Source organism: Rousettus aegyptiacus, unplaced genomic scaffold (assembly GCF_014176215.1).
Source record: "Rousettus aegyptiacus isolate mRouAeg1 unplaced genomic scaffold, mRouAeg1.p scaffold_m13_p_11, whole genome shotgun sequence".
Taxonomy (NCBI): domain Eukaryota; kingdom Metazoa; phylum Chordata; class Mammalia; order Chiroptera; family Pteropodidae; genus Rousettus; species Rousettus aegyptiacus.
This window is the reverse complement of record NW_023416286.1, coordinates 91305574-91325097: the sequence shown is the minus strand read 5'-3', so window position 1 is coordinate 91325097 and position 19524 is coordinate 91305574. Positions and strand designations below refer to the sequence as shown.

Genomic DNA, 19524 nt, shown 5'->3' with positions numbered 1-19524 from the left:
ATGAGTAGTATGGGGGTTGACATGGGAACAGACAGCCTGGGGTCACGTCTTGAGTGTGCTGTGGAGCAAGGCCCTCTGGGTTCTCTGCGCATACATTTCCCCATCAAGAACATGGGCGTTAGAATATTATCTACCGCAGAAGGTGTCCTGGTGAGAATCTAATCAAGCGACAGGGCCTCGCGTGCAGGAAATACTGTGTATTTGTTAAATAAACACGTGAGAGACCGGGAGGGTCAAGGCAGTGGCTGCTCATGAAAGACACTCAAATGAAGAAGAATAAATATAATAACTCCCAGAGACGTTCCTTGCGAAAAGCTGGCTAACCCTCCAGCGTTTAGGCCCTGACTAGGACGTGCCTCGGGAGCCTGTCGAAATGCAGGTTCCTGGCCCTGCCCTCTGCTAATCTATCCTTAGCTCTTGGCTGGGATCCAGGATTATGCACTATAAAAATCACACCACAGTGACTTTTAAGCAGATGGCCTCAGAATCTTTTTGAGGCTGTTCCTCAGTGTCTGCCCTTTGGGAGTGAGTGACTCACAGGGCCGTCTGGCCCCACTTCCTGGTCGGCTAACGCTGTGAACATCCGTCGATCTGAAGATAATGTCATTGCACGGTGTGACGATGATATGTGTACCTGGAAGGCACCGGTGGACCGGCCATGTTTAAGTGACTTGTTATTAGACACGAGGCGCCTCAGCCCACACCTGGGTGGACAGGCAGCCTCAGCCCCGATGATAAGGTTATTTTAGGGGGATCAAAGCTGGTCTTCTGGCCACTTTTCTCCATAGAATCCACCTGTCCCTTCCATGGCATCTTGATCGATTATCCAGCTAATAAGTCAAGTGCTCAGCTGACACAGGTCAAGAGAGTTTACTACTTTATAAGGCAAATCCATTATTTATAGAACTTGAATTGAAAGAAAGTTGTGCCGATTAAGGCAAAATGGGCCTCCCGTTCAGTTTCCACACATCGTTTCAGACAACTGAGTTTGGAAGCGTTCGTCAGAACGGGCAGTTTGGATGGAGTGGGACCAGGACCCAGAACCGGGGCGGTGTGAGCACAGAGATGGGGCGTCTGGCTAAGCTCCGTGCGCCGTCTCCGCCGCGCTACCCAAGTTAACAGTCCCTCTCGGACGATGTGCTTGGCTGCAGCTGCTCGTTCATGTCCCGGTGCGAAAAGGGAAGAGGATTTAGAAAAAACTGAAGGATCAGAGAGACATTTTATGATTTATTAAGATAAAAATATATTTGGTGCTAGACAGAAACGTCTTCCTGAGGTACAGTTGCTTCTGGTTTAGGAATTTAGCAGCTACCCATAGGGACTAACCGTGATGGAACAACAAAATATTTAAGACGAAAAAGAAAACATGCTCTGGGTTGGGAATTTAGGATATATTACAGTGGTTTGAAGTGCATTTTATTCTAATTTAAATAGAATCCAACAACGACAGCAAAAAGGGCTGAAATCCGAAAGTGCCCCTTTGTCTCTGGAGATAAATGTGAAGATATCTGGAGATAACATTGTTCTGCTTAACCCGTAAGGATAAAAGCTAATTATTCCTGTCCCGCTCACTGCCTGCTATGAGAGAAATAGACACTCGTGCAAATGTGTGTGTAAATGTGCCTGAATGTGAGCAAGCGTTGCCTTAATGTGTGAGTTCCATAGGTAAAGGTTTTGATGTTTTCTATGAGAACATTTTATTGTTTACATAATAAGTTAATGAATAATTATAGTGCTGAGATTTTTATTTTTATTTTTGAAAACTATCATTTTTAAAAATTGGGATCAACAGCTAAAGGAGAACATTTACTTGAAGGCCAAAGAGTACTTGTGATTTTCTTTTCTCTCTCTTTTTTTTTTTTATTGATTGATTTTCGATGTATTCATTACTTTTGTATTATTTTTTTCCTCGTTTTAATACATCTCATAAGGAAATGTAAACCAGAGATGGAGATTCGGTCAGCATGGTTCATCTGTCATTTTAAAAGCTCTCCCAGATTTCCTGGTGGGGTAAATGGGTAGTCGCTTGTGTTTAGTTATAGACAATTCATTGGGTTGCAAGGTGAGGTTCGTATTAAGAGTAATGGACTCATACTTATATAGTTTACTACTACTTCAGGGTGCATTGTTAGAGTTAGCCTCTCTGGTATTTATTAAAATGATCAATGATCAGAGAAGAGGGATCAGGGGCAAAAGATAAACCTCAGAAACATGGGAACCCTCCCAAGCTGTGCCTCTCTCTCTAGTCTTGGTTCTTGCTACTCCTCTCCTTATCATCTGCATACACACCAGACCTCCCTTCTCTGGCCTTTCAAGGTCTCTCCCCTTCCCTTCTGCTTATCTAGTTGTGCTGTTCCTTCTCACCCCGAACTGCTTTCATTTTCTTTTTCCTGACCCAGTACTACTTGTTTTTAAGGCCTCGGGATAAACGCCAGGTGTTTCGGGGATCCTTTGTGATCTCTCCACTTCCCACCTAACATGCTGTTCTTTGGACCCTACCACCCAGCACAAATTATGGTGATGATTCCTTTTACTGTGAGTCTTCCCAGCTATGCTGTAAACCCCAATGATGCCAGAAACTCTGTCTTATTCATCATTATGTCTCTGGCAATCAGCATAATGTGCGACAGATCTTAGGTACTTGAGTAATAATGCTTGTTAGAAAAATGGATAAATAGATGGATAACTGGATGGATGGATGGATGGATGGATGGGTGGATGGGTGGATGGATAGGAGGATGGGTAGATATCTGGATGGATGGATGAACGGGCAGATGGATGGGTGGTTGGATGGATGGATAGAAGGATGAATGGACAACGGACAGATGGATGGAAGGAAGGGTGGGTTGGTGGGTGGATGGATAGATGGATGGAAGGATGGATAGTGGCCCTGTGAGTCAGGATCTAACTAATAGCAATTTGAGCCAATAAATTTGTAGTTCTTTGGTTCTTATAATAAATACAGGTTGTTTGATTTATTTTACTGCTATGCAAAAAGACAAGTGATAAGGAGCAAGTAATATATGAATATCCAATATGAAAACCGACAATATCCCAGTTACTTCCTTGGCCAACATTGGGGAGAAAAAGCTGCCTTGGTTTTGGAAGCGCTCTAAAGATATATTTCTAACATTTAATTTTTTATCGTAAATGGTATTCTTTATTATGTAGTATGTTAGACATCTCTAGAATAGTGTTGGCAAGTCTTTCAGTCAATTAAATGCTTATTGGCAAAGTGTTTCAAAATATTTTGGTAAACTTTGGAGCTGTCTGCCATTCGGAAGCTCACATGACATTTCCATGTCAGTATGTTGCTTTTTTATTGCATTTTGTTCACTCATCACTTGAGTGCCTCTTGCCAGCTTTTGTTCTCAGGATGGAGTAGGTTTGAATTTTTGGATGAAAATACGCAAAATGGTAGCCTCAAACAGCGTTGGGTAATTAGAAGTGTATATAGTTGAGTTGAAAGGAAAACAAGTTAGAATTAGCTTCCTGGGCTCCGTTGCTCTGGGAAGATTTTTCATGAACTGTTTGTAACAGTTTAAATCTGAACAGCCATTTTTAGACCTACTAGTAATAGAAAAAGTCAACCCGATCTTATAAAAGAATCAATCGATCATACTTCTATATGTTTGTTGTGGAATGTATGTAAATATAAACACACAGACACATGTTTCTCAGCTGTACACTGGGGTATTGGCATGGCCACCTATGGAGAGGAAATGTCTGCTGATCTCTGCTTAAATCTTTTAGGATGAACCTGAAAGATTATTACAGCCTGAAGCCGCAGCAGCTGCTGGTGACAGTTTTTCCCCTACAAGGAGATGAAATCCTGCAGACCAGTGGCCTAACATTTCCCAAAGCACTAAAACAGAACAAATAAGAATCAGTGAAATGGCATATTGCCTTATGCTTTATTTGGGGAAATTTAGAATTTTTTTGGCAAACTTCCTTTTCCTCCCCCCAAGAGAACCCCTTGACCTAATTTAGTAAATTCCGACTGAAAGATCTTACAACTCGGAATGTGATTCAGAAGTGGTGTGTTGTTTTGTTTTGAGTTTTTCCTTCTGAAGTCTCTAGAAAAATTCACGTCAATCGGACATGTTTATATCGAAGTAAACTGACATCTGGATTTCAATACTAATGAAGCAAAGAGTCAATATAAACATCACTTCACAAAGTCCATCACGTGTACGATAATCATAAACTAAGCTCTGAAGAATGAAATTGCTATCTGAAAATACGTTAGCTTACCAACTCTAAGAATGTTCCACAAGCAAATCTTACTAACAATTAAAGCTGTTTTACTTTTAAAAGAAGCTTATCATGCCCAAGTCACTTTAAACAGCCTCCAGGAGAAAGAAAACACGTTTAGCAATGTGCCTTGAAAAACATGCAGAGTGAGTAGAGAGCTGGAAACTGTCTCTGTGATTAAATAAATGCCTCAGCTAACATCCACATTTTACCCTAAATATGTAACTCAGGGAACTGTGGCTCCGCTGAAACTTCGGGAATTCAGGAGTATGAAATCTGTCCTGAAACTCGTCTGGCTTTAGTTAAAAAAAAAAAAAAACAATAACAACAACAACAACAAAAACAAAAAAACGAGCAACGGTACCTAACGCTTGCCACATGCCGGGCCGGGTTTTCTCTGAGTTGTATGTAGTGACCCTTGTAATTCTCACTACAGCCCCGTAAGTTAGACGTTATCATTGCCCAACTTACAGATGAGCAAACGAAGCGCGAGGAGGTTAAATAACTCGCTCAAGGTCAGACAGCCGGTCAGGCAGTCTTACACCAGGGCTGAACCCACGCAGTCTGGCTCCAGACGTTATACGCCGAGCGCCTGCACTGGTCTGCCCGCCGCCCGTGGCTGCGTCCAGGGCCACGGGCCAGTGTTCAGAGTGCACAGTGCAGGGGATGGCTTTGCCAGGGCCCGACGGGGGGCTGGACGTGTGGGATGACAGTGGTAACAGGCGTCTTAGAACATTGTCGAGTTTGCAGGAACACTTTCGCCTGTACATGCTCCTTTGCTTTCTACAATGAAATTATAAACTTACAGAATGCTTGTTACACATCGGACGCTCTCTAGAAGGCGGGATGCGGCAGGAGCTGAGACGACATTCCTTGCTCTCATGGAACTCACCTGCTTAAAAGGGTCGTGTCGTAATCGTGGTGTCAGTAACGACTTTCACTGTGTGTGAAAGCCTCAGAACCCGCAGTGCAGGCAGGCGAGGCTGTGACCTCCTGTCCTTGCCTCATTCTAAAAGGCTTGGGAAAATTTACCTGGAAGGGTGTGGGAGGGTCCTTAATCTCTGATTTTATTCACAGCAAGGCGATCCTGTAGCATTTATAGATTATTTACCCTTTTTGGTGGTTATTCAATTGCCAGAACATTTCCGTGGCTCCTTCTAATTCTTTCTGTCACGTAGGACTACACATTCATGAGAACGTGTGTCTGGAAACTTTGCAGTAGCTAGAAAATTCTCATTCAGGAAGTGGGGAGAGACCTGTATTTTTTTTTTTTTTTTTTCCTTACGAAAAGCAAGCCAGCGTTCATTTTTAAACCTCCTACAAGATGGGAAATATTTAAAGTCTGGCTGTTGAATTTCACATGTTGGCCTATATCGAATGACATTAGAAAAACTCTTCATTTGAAATGTTTAAACACAGAGCAAAGGATATTTGAAGATGAATGAGAATACCATACACAGACTCTACAGTCTTTCTTATTTTGACATTTGTCTCTTTTTTAAGGTTTTCCACTTCATTTTTACTTTTTCCAAATCTATATCGCAGAGTCGTCATTATGTCCAGAAAATTCAACTTTATGCCATACTAGGTACATTCCCAAATTTCAAGTGACATAAATTCTGTGCTATCTTGGCATACCTAATGTCACTTGGGCGATATTGTGTTTGATGGTGGAAATATTGTGTCTCAGAACTGAACGTTGGGCAGGTGGCCCACGGACCCCTATTCCGATGGGCAGTTGGTCGTGCTGCTTGCTGGAAATTGCAGAGGACGTAAATGACAGACCCAGAATACCTGGGAATGGCTCAGATTTAAGCGGTCTCCCACCACTGCAGAGGAGACAGATCCGCCCCTTTCTCTGACATGTGCCAGAGCTCTCATGGAGAATCATGAGGGACAGGCATTCATTCACCTCACACGTTTCACAAGTGTTTTAACCACAATTTATTATTATTATTATTATTTCTTTAACACCTAATATCCCTGAAGGAGGCTTTGTCACGTATTCTAAAATGTTTCAGTGAATAATGTCTGCCACCGGATGGGATTTGTAGAAGGCGTTTCTATTTGAGACTTTAAAATGTCGTATTTTAATTTCTGAAACACCAAGACCTTATTACTGAAATGTGGAAGGCTGTACTCCAAAGCACGTAGACTAGTTGGATGATTTCCAAATAGATGGTTTTTAAATGTTAATAAATATTTCACATTTATTTTTATCCAAAAAAAAAATACATCTATATGCTTTTAAAAATTGAAAAATACAACCAGCTTATAATGAAAAGCTATAGTTTCGGATCTCGCTCTCAGATTTATTGCACAGAGAAACACTTATAATTCTTTTGATGTTTCTGTGCTTATATTTTTGTTAGTGCTTTTATAGCTCTAAGTATATTTGTAATATTGGCTGAATCAAGTATGTGTGTATAATTACCATTTCTTGATTGGTCAAGTTTAGATGTTACCTATTGACTTATTATGGTAAATAAGGATCTAGCTTATTTATTGCTGCCTCCCCATTCTTAATATATTCAACATCTTTGGTTCTTCTCTTGTTCCCTATGTACCTTTATTTTTATTTTTATATTTTTAGGTAAGGCAACCCTTGGTTGACCTCACAGATTGCAAGAACCCTGTAAATTTACAATCCCTTATTTTTTACTTTTTTTACGCCTACAACACCTGGTCTTCCTAGGTGGTCTCCCATTCAAGTACTAAGTAGGCCCGACCCTGCTTAGCTTCCAAGATCAGACATCGGGCTTGTTCAGGGTGGCATGGCCATAGACCCCTATGTACCTTCAAATAATACACTTATTCCCATTATCTATCTTATTAACTGTAGACAGTATCTAACGATTTCTTACTTTGTGCGATGAGAATAATGCCCTTCTCTAACTACTTCTCCCATTAATACTTCCCAGTGCTCTCATCCGTGCTTTTAATTTTATGTTATTAAAGTTGATATCATTCGTATGTGACTTTTAACTATATTAAGACTTTAGTGTTTTGTCTCGGGTAGTTCTAAAGCTTAAAAATCAATACCAAAAGTATTATGAATACGTCATTACTCTCGCCGCTGACGAAAGCGGTGTACTCTAATCACGTTGACTTATTTCGTGTAGCTTTTGTTGTTTCCCAGAGTCTCCACTTGCCGTAATTTTTCTTTGCCTCACCTGTCCTTCTGGCTCGTTACGTACCTCCAGCTCCTCAGGCGGGAGGGTGAGGTCTTCGGAATGCCCTCTGCTCCCGGACCTCTCCCGCCGCCCCCGACTGTAGCATCTGCTGTGTAGGCGTCTCGTGTTGGGTCCATCTTCCCTGGATCCATGTCTTCCTCTCCCTCACGCCGATTCCAAGTGCCGCTGGAGCATGTCCTCAAGAACCCTCAAAGAAAGGGAATGCGGGAAGTAAATATTCTGAATTTCTCCATATCCGAAAATGAGTTGGTTGGTATTTTGGCTAGATCAAGAATGATAGGTTAAAAATAATCGTCCCTGGGAATTTGTGAGACATTGCCCTATTTTTAGCATCCAGTGTTGCTGATAAAAAAAAAAAATCTCAGATTCTTGTCCCCTTTTCCTCCCCTCAGTTTTTAGAAACTTATTTTTAAGATTTCTTAATAAAACATCTGGTTATGGTTCTTTTCTTCATAGGCCCTTTTGATGGGCTTCTTAATGGGCACTTCCGTTCTGAAAACTTTTGACCTTTAGTTATGGGAATTTCTTTTAAACTATTTCTTTGATTATTTCTTCTCTGTTTTTCTTTAGAATTCTCTTTAGAAATCTTAGTATTTGAGCCTCTGGTTGGATTCTGTACATATTTCCTCATGTGTTTTCCTTTTTTTTTTTAGTGTTTTTAACTTTTTGGGAGACTTATTTAAAACTATTTTCTTACCATATATGGACTTTTATTATTGACTATTATACTTTTAATCTTCCAGTACTTTTTCTCATTCTCTGATTGTTCCTCTTATTTTGTAGAACCCTGTTCTTGTTTTTTAGAGTTTTTAAAGTTCTCGTCTATTCTCCAAATTATTCGGGTTTCCTCCAGGGTCTTTTTTGTCTGTTTATTTGCTTATTATAGATATTTTCCTTTATCTTTCCAACTTTCTCAAAGTCCATCAAAAGTCATTATTCAAATATATTTAAGAATGCAAATTTGACTAGGAACTCCATATCATCAGTGATTATAGACCAGAGGCTCACTTTTGACAGTATTTTTTTTATTATTTTTTATTTTTTTTTTGGAAATCTGATTGTTTTCCAGGAGGCGTCTTCGAGTGTTTGCATTCTTTTGATCATCCTTCCTTCGTACATGTATCCACGTTATAGCTTTATCGGTCTTCAGCACACTTCTGTCATCTAAGATTTTGCTAGAATGTTTCATTCATTCCCGTTTGCTTTTGGTTTTGTAGTGTTAAGACCAATTGTCCTCTTGACTTTAGTATTAAAGAGAACCTGGGAAGGCATGGGATAAGCCAATGTGATCAGTTTGCCATCTTGAGCTAGAAACATCTAGAACCAAGATAAATCTCATGTCTTTTTACAGTTGTTTGAGAAGTGAAGATATGAAATAATTTGGTCTTATCTTACTAAAGAATAGCTACGTTTCTTTTACTTACTCATTTACTAAGAGTCGGTGTTACCTTCATTATTTTTGAAGTACAAGTGGTTATGTATGCTAACCTCGATTATTTTCTTCCCTTATGGTGCGCTATGTCTTCTTGGAAATAGTTGTTATGGCTGTTTCTAACAGCCATAATATCACTAACGAACTATAACGTTACTAATAAATTGTTCTCCTTTAGGTCATTTCATAAAATTCAGTTATGTTTAATTATAAACTCAAACTACTCTAGACTGTATCTCACAAAAGGGAGCACAAGTTCGATGATTAATACAGACATAGGGAGTACAGGCTTTTGTCCAAACACGGATGTGTGGAGTGATACAATAGATTGTTTTTAATTAAAAAAAATCATTTTGAAATAATTTTAGATTTAACAAATAATTTTAGATTTACAAGGACAGTACGGAGAGTTCCTGTATACCCTTCCCCCAGCTTATCTTAATATCTGTGGTTCCACAGTTACCTAACCATGGTACATTCATCAAAACTAAGAAATTAACGTTGGTATAGTACAGTTAGCTATACTCCACACTTTACTCAGACTTCACCAGTTTTTCAATTGTGTTTTTTTCCTGTTCTAGGATCCAGACTAGGATGCCACTGGGGTCACATCCCCTTAGCTTCCTCCAGTCCGCGGTATTGTCACAGGTTTTCCTTGTTCATGATCTTGACAGTTTTGAAGAGTACTAGTCAGATATTTTGCAGAGTAGTCCACAATTTTTTTTTTTCTGTTGTTTTGTTAACGTTGGATGAGGGTTGTGGATTCTAGAGAAGATACCACAGAGATGAAGTACCCTTTTCGTCATATGAAAGATGTTTGATATCAACATGACTTTCATGGAGGCTGTGAACCTGGGTCACTTGATTAAGAGATATCCGCCAACTTTCTTTTCAGTTACTGTTTTCTTTTTCTATATTACGTTCATTTCAAGCAAGTCACTGAGTCTAACACATAGGTAAGGGGAGAGAAATTAAGTTACATCTCCTACGTAGAAGACTATCAAAGACTATTGGATATATATTAAAACAGCCAGCGTAATTAATAAATATTTGGGCAGGGGAAGTACTTGGAGACTAGTTAACTCTCCCTGAAATTTTCACCTACTGATTTTAGTATTCATCATTGGATCTTGCCTGTAGCAATTACTACTGATTCTTCTAATTATTTTCTATTTCCCTCCTTTCTGTTTTCCATTTGAAATTCTGTAAAGAAGACATGTCTCTCCTTTCTTATTTATTTATTTATTCAATCATTTATTTATATCACTAAGGACTCATGAATATTTATTTTATTCTTCAGGTTATACGGTCTAATACTATCATTATTTGTTTTGTTTCTCAAATTGTTTTAATTTTGCCATTGGGAACTCTTTTAGGTTGGTTCCTGTGCCTTTAAACATGGCCAATCTTCGTTCGTTTTTTTTTTTTCATTATTTTTAACACTTCCGTACTGCCTGGCACTAGGAGATGGCCCAAACTCATCTGCAATAAATAGTTAAAGTGACCCACTGACTGGACAAATCAGTAACCTCATAAATATTTAATATTAAATGACTGTGATTGATGCTATGGGAACAGTGAGGTTTAAGATACAATTTCTGCCTTGAAGGAACTCATAATCTGTCAATTTTATTTCTATATACCAAGAAACAATTGGAAAATGAAATGAAAAACAATATTTATTTTATTATCAAAACCATAAGATAACAATATACTTAAGAAGACCTACAGAACGAACATTATAAAACAGTTCTGATAAAAAATTAAGATAGCCTAAATAAATGGAGAGTTAGACCATATTCTAGAATGGAAGACTCAGTATTGTTAAGATGTTGATTTTTCCAAAAGTAATACATGGATTTTGGTTTTTTAATATGGTCCCAAAGGGTGTTTGTGTGTGTGTGTGTGTGTGTGTGTGTGTGTGTGTGTATGCATGTGGTTTTATTTATTTATTTATTTATTTATTTATTTATTAAATTTTTGGTGGAAATAGGTGAATTGGTTTTGAAATTTACATGGAAATATAAGAACTTATAAGAAGCAAACTTTTTTTTTCTCTTTCTCTCTCTCTCTCTTTTTTTTTTTATTGAGTCAGACCTGTTTGAAAAAAGGACAGCAACATGGGAGGACCCTCACTCCCTGATTTTGAGACTCACTATAAAGGCATCAATAATGAAGACACTGTGATATGATATCGCAATCCCTGTGATTTAAATTTGAGGCTAGGTTTAAAAATGGTGTGTCCAGATCTTGCCAATTTCCATTAAAAGCCATCGTGTCATTTTGCGTTACAGTTGAAGAGGATCCAGTAGGATTTTATATTTTTCTATTTTTCTTAGTAGCAATACATACCTTTTCTTTTCTTTTTTTATCATTCTCTGGCTGTGGTGTTATGGTAGATATCTGCTCTCACACCAAATCCTGGAAAATAATGTCTAATTTTGTGGGGCCTATTTTTTTCTAGAGTAGCTCATTTTCTAGCTTTTCGATGATCAGCGGAGGATCGGGAAACACCCGGTCGCTTGTGCCTGGTTAGTTACGGTCGATCTTGAGTGTTAGCTTCCTGCCGGAGGACAATAACCACCCTCTTGATTCCCATCGTCCCCCATGGAAGGGACCCACAACTCTGGAAAGCTTCGAAGCGCTTCTTGCCTCACTGCCGCCGTCACGGCCCGTCCTGCAGCACTGTGGCTACTTCCTGCTGACCTTCGATGAGTTCCCTCCACATGCCGCTGGTTGTACCAAGCGCTTTTTCTGGGTTCTCTTACTTAACGCTCACAAAAACCTGAGCCAGAGGTATATCATTTCTGCACTTGGCAGCTGAAAAAGCTGAGGTTAAATAGCGTAAATTCCTTGACCCAGGTCATACAGCCAGTAATATGAAACAGGAACAGCTCCAGGCAGTCGAGGGGAGAACCCATTCTTTCCCACATTTATTAGTTCCTCCTCCTCATAAATTTCGATATCCTACTCCTGCCCCCCCCCCCAAGGCACTAAGATGCTTCAGGGAAAGACTATCTTGCTTAGTTCAGTATTCCCGGAATTTTCTGACTTACCGATTGACTAATAATAAGTAAGGAATAAAGAGTGGCTGAGTGAACACTTGACAATTGCCATTCGGATGTTATGGGAAGATGGGCCTACGAGGTTAGGCATATAACCCAAAACTTTGCTTTTACATGGTATGAAGAAAACAGAATGCTAATATATGAGGTTTTAAGAAGAGTTTCTATTTATTTTGTATTTCTGTCGCTTAGGTCGGATTCTACAGTCCAAATACTTTTCCCCTCGTTCTTTGTCAAGCTCTTTTTCCTTCTCCAAACTGGCTCAGTTTGGTTTTGTTCTTTTTTTTCCTTTTGTCCCCGTGTCATAATCCCAGGCTGCAGGCGTGCAGACTCGAAAACGCTATCAATCATTTCCCTCTGTTTCTTTATTCATGACTTAAGCTCGCGGTGCCAAATATAAAATAAAAGAAAAAAACTGACAAGTGACACGCGACCTTCCTCCTTCATCATTCTCTGGCCTTTCCACGTGCAGCGTGGAGATGAGCTACCAGTCCCCAGACTCGGGCAGAAGTCTGTGGCGTTAAAAGCAGAAACCCTGAGGGAAATTTTGACGTGAGCGATTGGAGGTCAGTGATGCTGAACCCGCCGTGGGAGCGGGTTCTGGGGGTGAGCTGTGCTGGCCCCGGGACCACCTGAGGCATGTAGCTGTTTGACTAAAGGCGAGGCTGGAAATCCAGACGGAGCCCTGCAGAGCCTGGCTCAGCCCCTCTCAGCTGTTAAGACAGAGCTGGCCGAGGACATGCAGGGATGGCCACAGGAAGCCCTTGGGAAAAGCCGGCGCTCTCTTTCACGGGGAGGCAAGGAATTGTGGGTCGTGCGGAGAGGCCCGAGGAAGGAGAGACGTTTGCGTTGCTGTCCTAGTTGGGGCACAGCACCAGACCTGCCCCGGGACACCAGGGAGCCGCTGGCTTTCCTGTGAGTTCCTCCTCGTTGCCTAAGGGAGGAAGACGGGCCAGGAAGCGCACTCCTTCGAGCTGGCGTCTGTGTTTCTGTGAGGCCCGACTCAATAGGAGACAATATTTGGGATAAAACTAAAGCAAGTGAAGAAAGAAAATGCCTTACTTACGTTAGTAATATTCGAATTAATTCAGTATATCGCAGCATTATCTGTGCTCTCGTCAATACCGTTGGTGAAATATTTTTCCGAATCACCTGGGCAGCAGAGTGAAATGGGCGAGAGTCAGACCGGAGGCCTCTGGGCTTCGACAGACCCGGTTCTGAGCCTGGCCGGGCCTCAGTCTTCTCCTCTGTGAAGTGGAGCCGCGCCCCCTCCAGTCGCAGGGATGTTTTTCAGATCAGTCAGCCCCTCGCACGGTGCCCTGAGCCGTGGGCGCTCAGCAGGTGCACAGTTCCCCGGTCCCGGCTGGTCCAGGTGAACGTAAAGGTGGAGTTCGCTGAGTTAACAACGTGCTTCTGACCCATAGAAATTTCTAAATACAGTTGACGGTTCCCCACCCTGCCATTTGTGAATACGGAGATTTTGGGGGGGTACAAAATGAACAGGAAGTAAAACCATCGTTTTAATAATAGCGCTATGTGCTCACGCAGCACGCTCTGCGCACGGTGGCCGGGACTGGCACCGTGGTCCTCCGCGCGCGCCCCGCGGGCAGGTCCTCTGCACGTACCCTACAGGCACGCTTTTTGTTTCCTCCCAGGAGCACCTGGCATGTCACAGCCGCACGGTCTTCCAAGGGACTTCCCGTGTGCCCAGCTTCCACTTAAGAGACTTTTGTGAATACGCTGTTGCAGCCACGTCCCCAAAGAACATATTTGTCGTCTGATCTGCTGGAGGTCTTAAGGTTTGTGTTCATTTTTCCATTTCTCTCAGTGAAGATATTATTAATTTTGAGGGGTATTTTTTAAAAAATGGGTAATAATCATCCTCTATTGCAATAAGAACCCCAGCAGTAGATTAAGCACAGACCGTAATCCTTTGATTTTGTCTGGAGAGGGATATAAATGAACAGGAATTTGATGTACTACTTCTCGTATTTATTATTGTGCACCCCGCGGGATGTTACAACAATATTAGAAATAAAATGCTCTCCACATTTGGCTTAAAACAAATTTTATTTTTGCATTCGTAAATTCTAACGGAACAGGTTCAATAAATTTATACTGCGTGTCAACACATATCAGATTCTGTTAAGTAGTTTCAATTAGTTAAGACCCTGTGGATGAATGAGATCTTGAGATACTGCAAATCAAAACTGCACTTGTCGACAACAATGGCATTATCATTATGACATTTTTCAAATCGTCGAGTCCCAGGGGCCAGGGCGTTTTCATGTAGCTCCACCCAGGGCTGCTCAGCCTCTGACTTACAGTGGCAGAACAGGGCGGTTGTCGTTTCTTTTAACGCGTGTTCATGAACGGCTTGAAAAATTATTATTAACGTAGTTGCTGACCCAAGACGAGAGCTCGCAGCAAAGCGGTTTGAGAAGCATCCGTTTTGCTGTGGAGACAGTGTGAGGAGAACACACTTGTGCTGAAGGCGCTCTCCGACGAAGGCCTGCCCGAAGGGGAGCTTTGATTCACGCACCTTTCACGGGCGGGGAAATAAACAGGAGAGAGGATGCGGCCCGTGGAGTCATCGGACAAACCCTGAGTGAGGAGCAAGGGAGAAGACGCACACGCACTTTCTCTGGAATGGCGGGCGGGCCTTTCTCCACAAGCATTTATTTCATTTGAGAGAACTTTTATTCTGTCCGTGGAGACAAATATTTTCTCCCCTAATAGACCTTTACTGTGTTTTTTAAAGATTATTTTATTTCTTCTGAGAAACCAAAGTAGATTCTACTGCAGGGCTGGGCCGGACTGTGGTTTTCCCTCGGCGCCCTTCACCACTGGGCCTCGCGATTCGTCGGCCTTGACGTGTGAGGCCAGCGGTGAAGTTTAGGGGAGACAGCGGGCGGCAACTGAGCCTCCATCTTCAGCTCTCCATTCTGTTAATTTGGTGGAATGTCGTAGTGTGTGGGAACCTAGTAAATGTGTCCATAGAAACAGAAACGCTAGAACAGACTTGAGAAGCTACCTAAATGTTCCTCCCTGGTCTACAAGCAAGATCTCACTTGAACTTCCTAAGACCCACGAGAATCTATTTGTTTTCAAAACCTCACACGTAGGCACCCATGTGTCCTTTGAAACCTGATATAGATTCCCCTTCTTCAAAACCTTGCTGTCGAGAAAGCCTAAGTCATTTCCAGCCTCCTGGCACGCCAAGTTATTTCTTCTTCCATGGAGACAGGGCATTTACTGGTCAGAGCTCCCCTGTGTCATTGTATACTCAAGTCTCCCTTTTTCTCTTCAGGAGAAATGAATCCATTTTTTTTTTCTGCGAAACTTTATAATCCACAAATAATTTATTCTCATAGCTCTTTCCCAAGTCTCATAAGTTCTCTACATTCTACTTAAGTTTAAGAGTCCACACCGGTTGGAGGAGCATTAAAAATCATCTCCTGGTATTTCTTAATGGGGCCGCTATTGACATTTATGATGCAAGATTGTCCCATGATTTTAGAATGATTAATAGCCTAGTTCCCAGGACCCAGAGACCAGCCGCTCCCCGAGCCCCTGGTCACTGCCCTCACCAGATTCAACCCTCCTTCCCATTTACCTGCAGGGAAGGACCGGGACCCTCAGACGATAACCTTCTCGCTTCAAGTTCAAGTTCAAAATACAAAGCATGGCAGTTGAGTGTAGGGCAAGGCCGGGCCTAGACCCGAGATTTTAGCTCTGGGCGCCATCCCTTCCCCCTCCATCACACCCCCAACCGTGGGCTGGAGCTTATTTTTCAGCCATTGAGAAGCACAGCAGCGCACCTATACGAGTGCTTTTCTGGAGAGCCAGACTTTCTGGCTCGATGCTGGGAGGAGATCACCGTTGCGTGATACGGGAACGTGCTTTCGAGAAAGGTGATATCAGAACTCAGGGCAGAGAGAGGACGACTCTGGAGACGGAGGGAAAAGACAGGGCCCGGATCCCAGGGGAGATGGTGGCACTGGCGTCGGACAGGTGCCAGCTCCGTCACCGAGAGGGAAAAGGGGGAGAGATCTCAGAGAAAACGGGAAATGGTAAGTCGCACGGGAAGTGCGTTTTCACGTGCTTTTCCCCAGGCGGCCTGGTCGCTGCCCTCTCTCCCATGTCACAGAGTTCGTGGGAGGTCACGGGGCCCTGGACCGCAGCTGGAACTCTGTCTCCCTACAGCCACCTGGGCCCTGCCTCCCCCTCTCGAGCTCTGCCAGCCTTTCTTCTCCTCCCTCACTCGCTCGTCGGAGGTCACCACTCTGTCCCTCATGCCTGTGGGAGGAGGGAAATGACCGGATGGCTTTTATCTCTCCGGACCCTTCCAAAGTGTCAAGTAAAGTTATGCATTACAGGGAAAGGACTTAGAAACAATCGCGCTTTGGGAAACTTCTCCCCCAAAAGCTTTGTGAAAAGCTCTGATCTCTTGAGACATGTACCATTATATAGGTACAACCAGTCGATGGAAGAATAAATGCTCATTCACTACTATATTCTTTGAATTTAGTGTAAGAATTCATTGAATTCCCTAGTACAAAGGTTACTTAAAAACAAATTTAGACGAATTTGTGGCTTAAAGGTACAGTTCTGAGTAGGGGCGTCTGGGTTGTTATGGTGGATTTTACTTGCTGTCTGCCTTAGCCTCCATGAAATACACCTGTCAGGTGCAGGGTGGAAACTGAGAACTGGATTAAAGAGCTCTTTGCTGGGCTTTCTGGTACAATAAAGAATCTTACATGATAAGATTTATCATCTGTTAAAGAGCTACCTTTATGGAGAGAGAAGTAATAATATCAAAGGCTTCCCTTGTCTTGTGCTATTGAATTTTTTAAAACTTTGTGACCGAGCTCCTGAGCCAGACTTTTTTAAACATGGTGATTTTCCTGTCCTGTCTTCTTTTGCGCACAGGACACCAAGTTATATTTGACTTCTCAGACTTTCTCATTTCCTGAAATCTCTACTAGCTCTATAAACACGGAAGAATAAATATTAGCTTTCTGAGACCGTGTTCCTCTACTAGTTGAAAAATAACATATAATAAAAAAAAATACAAGGACGTAATATTGAAAATTATAGGTCAATATGCCCTCTTATTATGGGCATATATCTAATTCTCATGCATGGAGACTGCTTTTTCAGAAAAATGCGTGCCGTGTGATACCATTCGTTTATATGTTCCTAGCCCTCACGTTTAGCAGTATGTCTCGGGTGACCCTCACCTCACCAGAGCTCTTTATCACTGTAATCAAAAGAAAAAAACAAAGCAAAACCAAAACCGAAAGCCTTTGGCTCCTTGCCGTTAATTTAAAGCTTTACACGTGACCCAAAATTAATACAATGTTTGTGGGTTTCCTTCCTGCTAAGCACTCAGCATCCATTGTGCTCCTTGGAATTACATTAGAAAAATGTTTTGTGACAATTTTGAGAGAAAAGCAAGTCTTTGGGAGGTGTTTGTTTGTTTGTTTGTTTGTTTTAAGTCAGTTGTGGTCTTGCACAACTAATCAATACTTTGTGTGCAAATGTCCAAAATCCAGACTGCAATCATACATTTTTAGCATCCTTTACCCGTTTCTCTCGTACCTCACATTCTCACCCCGTAAGGAAGAAAAAGAGTCACCCGTGTGGATAGGGCATGGGTTGAAACACTTTTTTACAGCTGGAGGATTCAGTACGATTGTATTCACTTTTATTTTTTTATCCCAGTTTATTATTTTTTTCGTACTATATATACATAATGTTTTTAACATTTTATTTTTTTATTTGCTCCCTTCTCCTTCCCCCCTCCCTTTCAGTAACCGCTAGTCATTGTCCATGTCCCCGTTCATTTGTTTGTCCTGTTCATTTGTTGCTTTTGGGTTTATATCCCACGTATAAGTGATATCATGTGGTTTTCAACCTTTTCTGTCTGGCTTATTTCGCTTAGTATGATTATCTCAAGGTCCATCCATGTTGTGGCAAATGACAGTATTTCATCTCTTCTTATGGCTGAGTAATATTTCATCATATATATGTACCACAGCTTCTTTAGCCAGTCATCTGTCGTAGGACACTTTGGTTGCTTCCATGTCCTGGCCACTGTGAATAATGCTGCTGTGAACATCGATATGCAAATATCTTTTCGAATATGAGTTTTCAAGTCTTTGGGGTAAATACCCAGTAGAGGGATTTCTGGAGCATATGGTAGATCAATTCTTAGTTTTTTGAGGAGCCTCCATACTGTTTTCCATAGCGACTGTACCAATTTGCAATCCCACCAGCAGTGTATGAGGGTTCCTTTTTCTCTGCATCCTCTCCAACATTTGTTATTACTTGTCCTTTTGATGACAGCCATTCTAACAGGTGTGAGATGGTATCTCATTGTGGTTTTGATTCGACTGTGTTCGGATAATTCACCTCCATCTGGAAATGAACACCATTTGCAAAAGCACCACCGACTTAGCACATCGAAGACAGTTTTTCCTTCCACATTCACTCCCCATTGTTCCTGAAAATGGAACATAATCAGCCATGTGTATTCTAGGCTTAAATGTAAGAAAATTGGGCTTATTGAAACAGCTCCTTCTCATGACCTAAGTTGATATAGTAATCTTCTTTTAAGCCACAAAATAAAAATATATATATATTAAAATTTTTTAATAGTTTTATTTTACTATTAGTTTCAAGTATATAGTGCATTAGTTAGACATTCATATAGTTTATGAAACAATCCCTCAGATTATTCTTTCTCTTCCTTGACTCTACACCTAACCATTTTTTTCTTTAATTTTAAATTATTGACATAAAATATGATATTAGCTGACATAAAATAAAAAAATAATTAGCTGACATAAAATATATTAATTTCAGGTTATTATTTTTATTATGAAGTAGTTTAAACTTGCAGAAAATAATAAATCTTATGTACCCACCCTCATATTTTAGTGTTGATAACACCATATTTGCTTTAGATCTCTTTTTTTTTAAAGTTAAAAAAATCTCACTATCCTTCCTATTCATCCATGTATATGTAAGATACATACATATATAACAGTTATATATATATTATATGTAGACATAGTCTTACACTAGTTATATACATATATGTATACATGTATATAACTAATGTATATAGATATATAGCTAATATAAGACCATGTCTACATATAAAGAGAGTATTATTCTTAACTTTACGTAGATGAGATCGTACTAAATTTATCCCCTTGCAACCTGTTTTTTTCTCAGCCTTATTTCTTTCCCAGAGTTACCTGTTACTGTTTGGACATGCGGCGAGTCCCCAGAGGCTCGCTGCTGTGTAGCTTCCGCAGGCGCAGTGTGTCTGTGTCTTCTCGTAGTGCAACGTCCGCCGGGCTCTAGACTCCTGGCCCCCAGCTCCGCGTTCACAGCAGATACACACGTTCACCGTGCGCTGTGGCTGCATCCTGCCCGCCACGGAACAGGGGCTTAGTAAATAGTTACTCTAGAAATTAAACTACGAGACCTGTTGCTTCCTTCTCGTCCACACAGTTTTCCGTTTTGTTTTCTCGTTGCCGTTCGATGCGCCTCTGTCCTTTCCTAC

The 19524-nt window shown here is 41.3% G+C and overlaps 1 protein-coding gene and 1 pseudogene across 9 annotated transcripts in view; one reads left to right on the top strand and one right to left on the bottom strand.

Annotated features, from left to right (window-relative positions):
* The window catches only part of ENOX1 (ecto-NOX disulfide-thiol exchanger 1), a 436596-nt gene that overhangs the window by 217059 nt on the left and 200013 nt on the right, over positions 1-19524 (top strand). For 7 of the 9 annotated variants that reach the window (XM_036228929.1, XM_036228932.1, XM_036228926.1 and 4 more), the window contains one exon: positions 13601-13744. The exons of the other annotated variants lie outside the window; for them this stretch is intronic. The gene's annotated coding sequence lies outside the window, so the exon portion shown is untranslated. The remainder of the gene's footprint in view (positions 1-13600; positions 13745-19524) is intronic. 9 annotated transcript variants of the gene reach the window in all.
* LOC118609900 lies at positions 6925-7040 on the bottom strand (annotated as a pseudogene).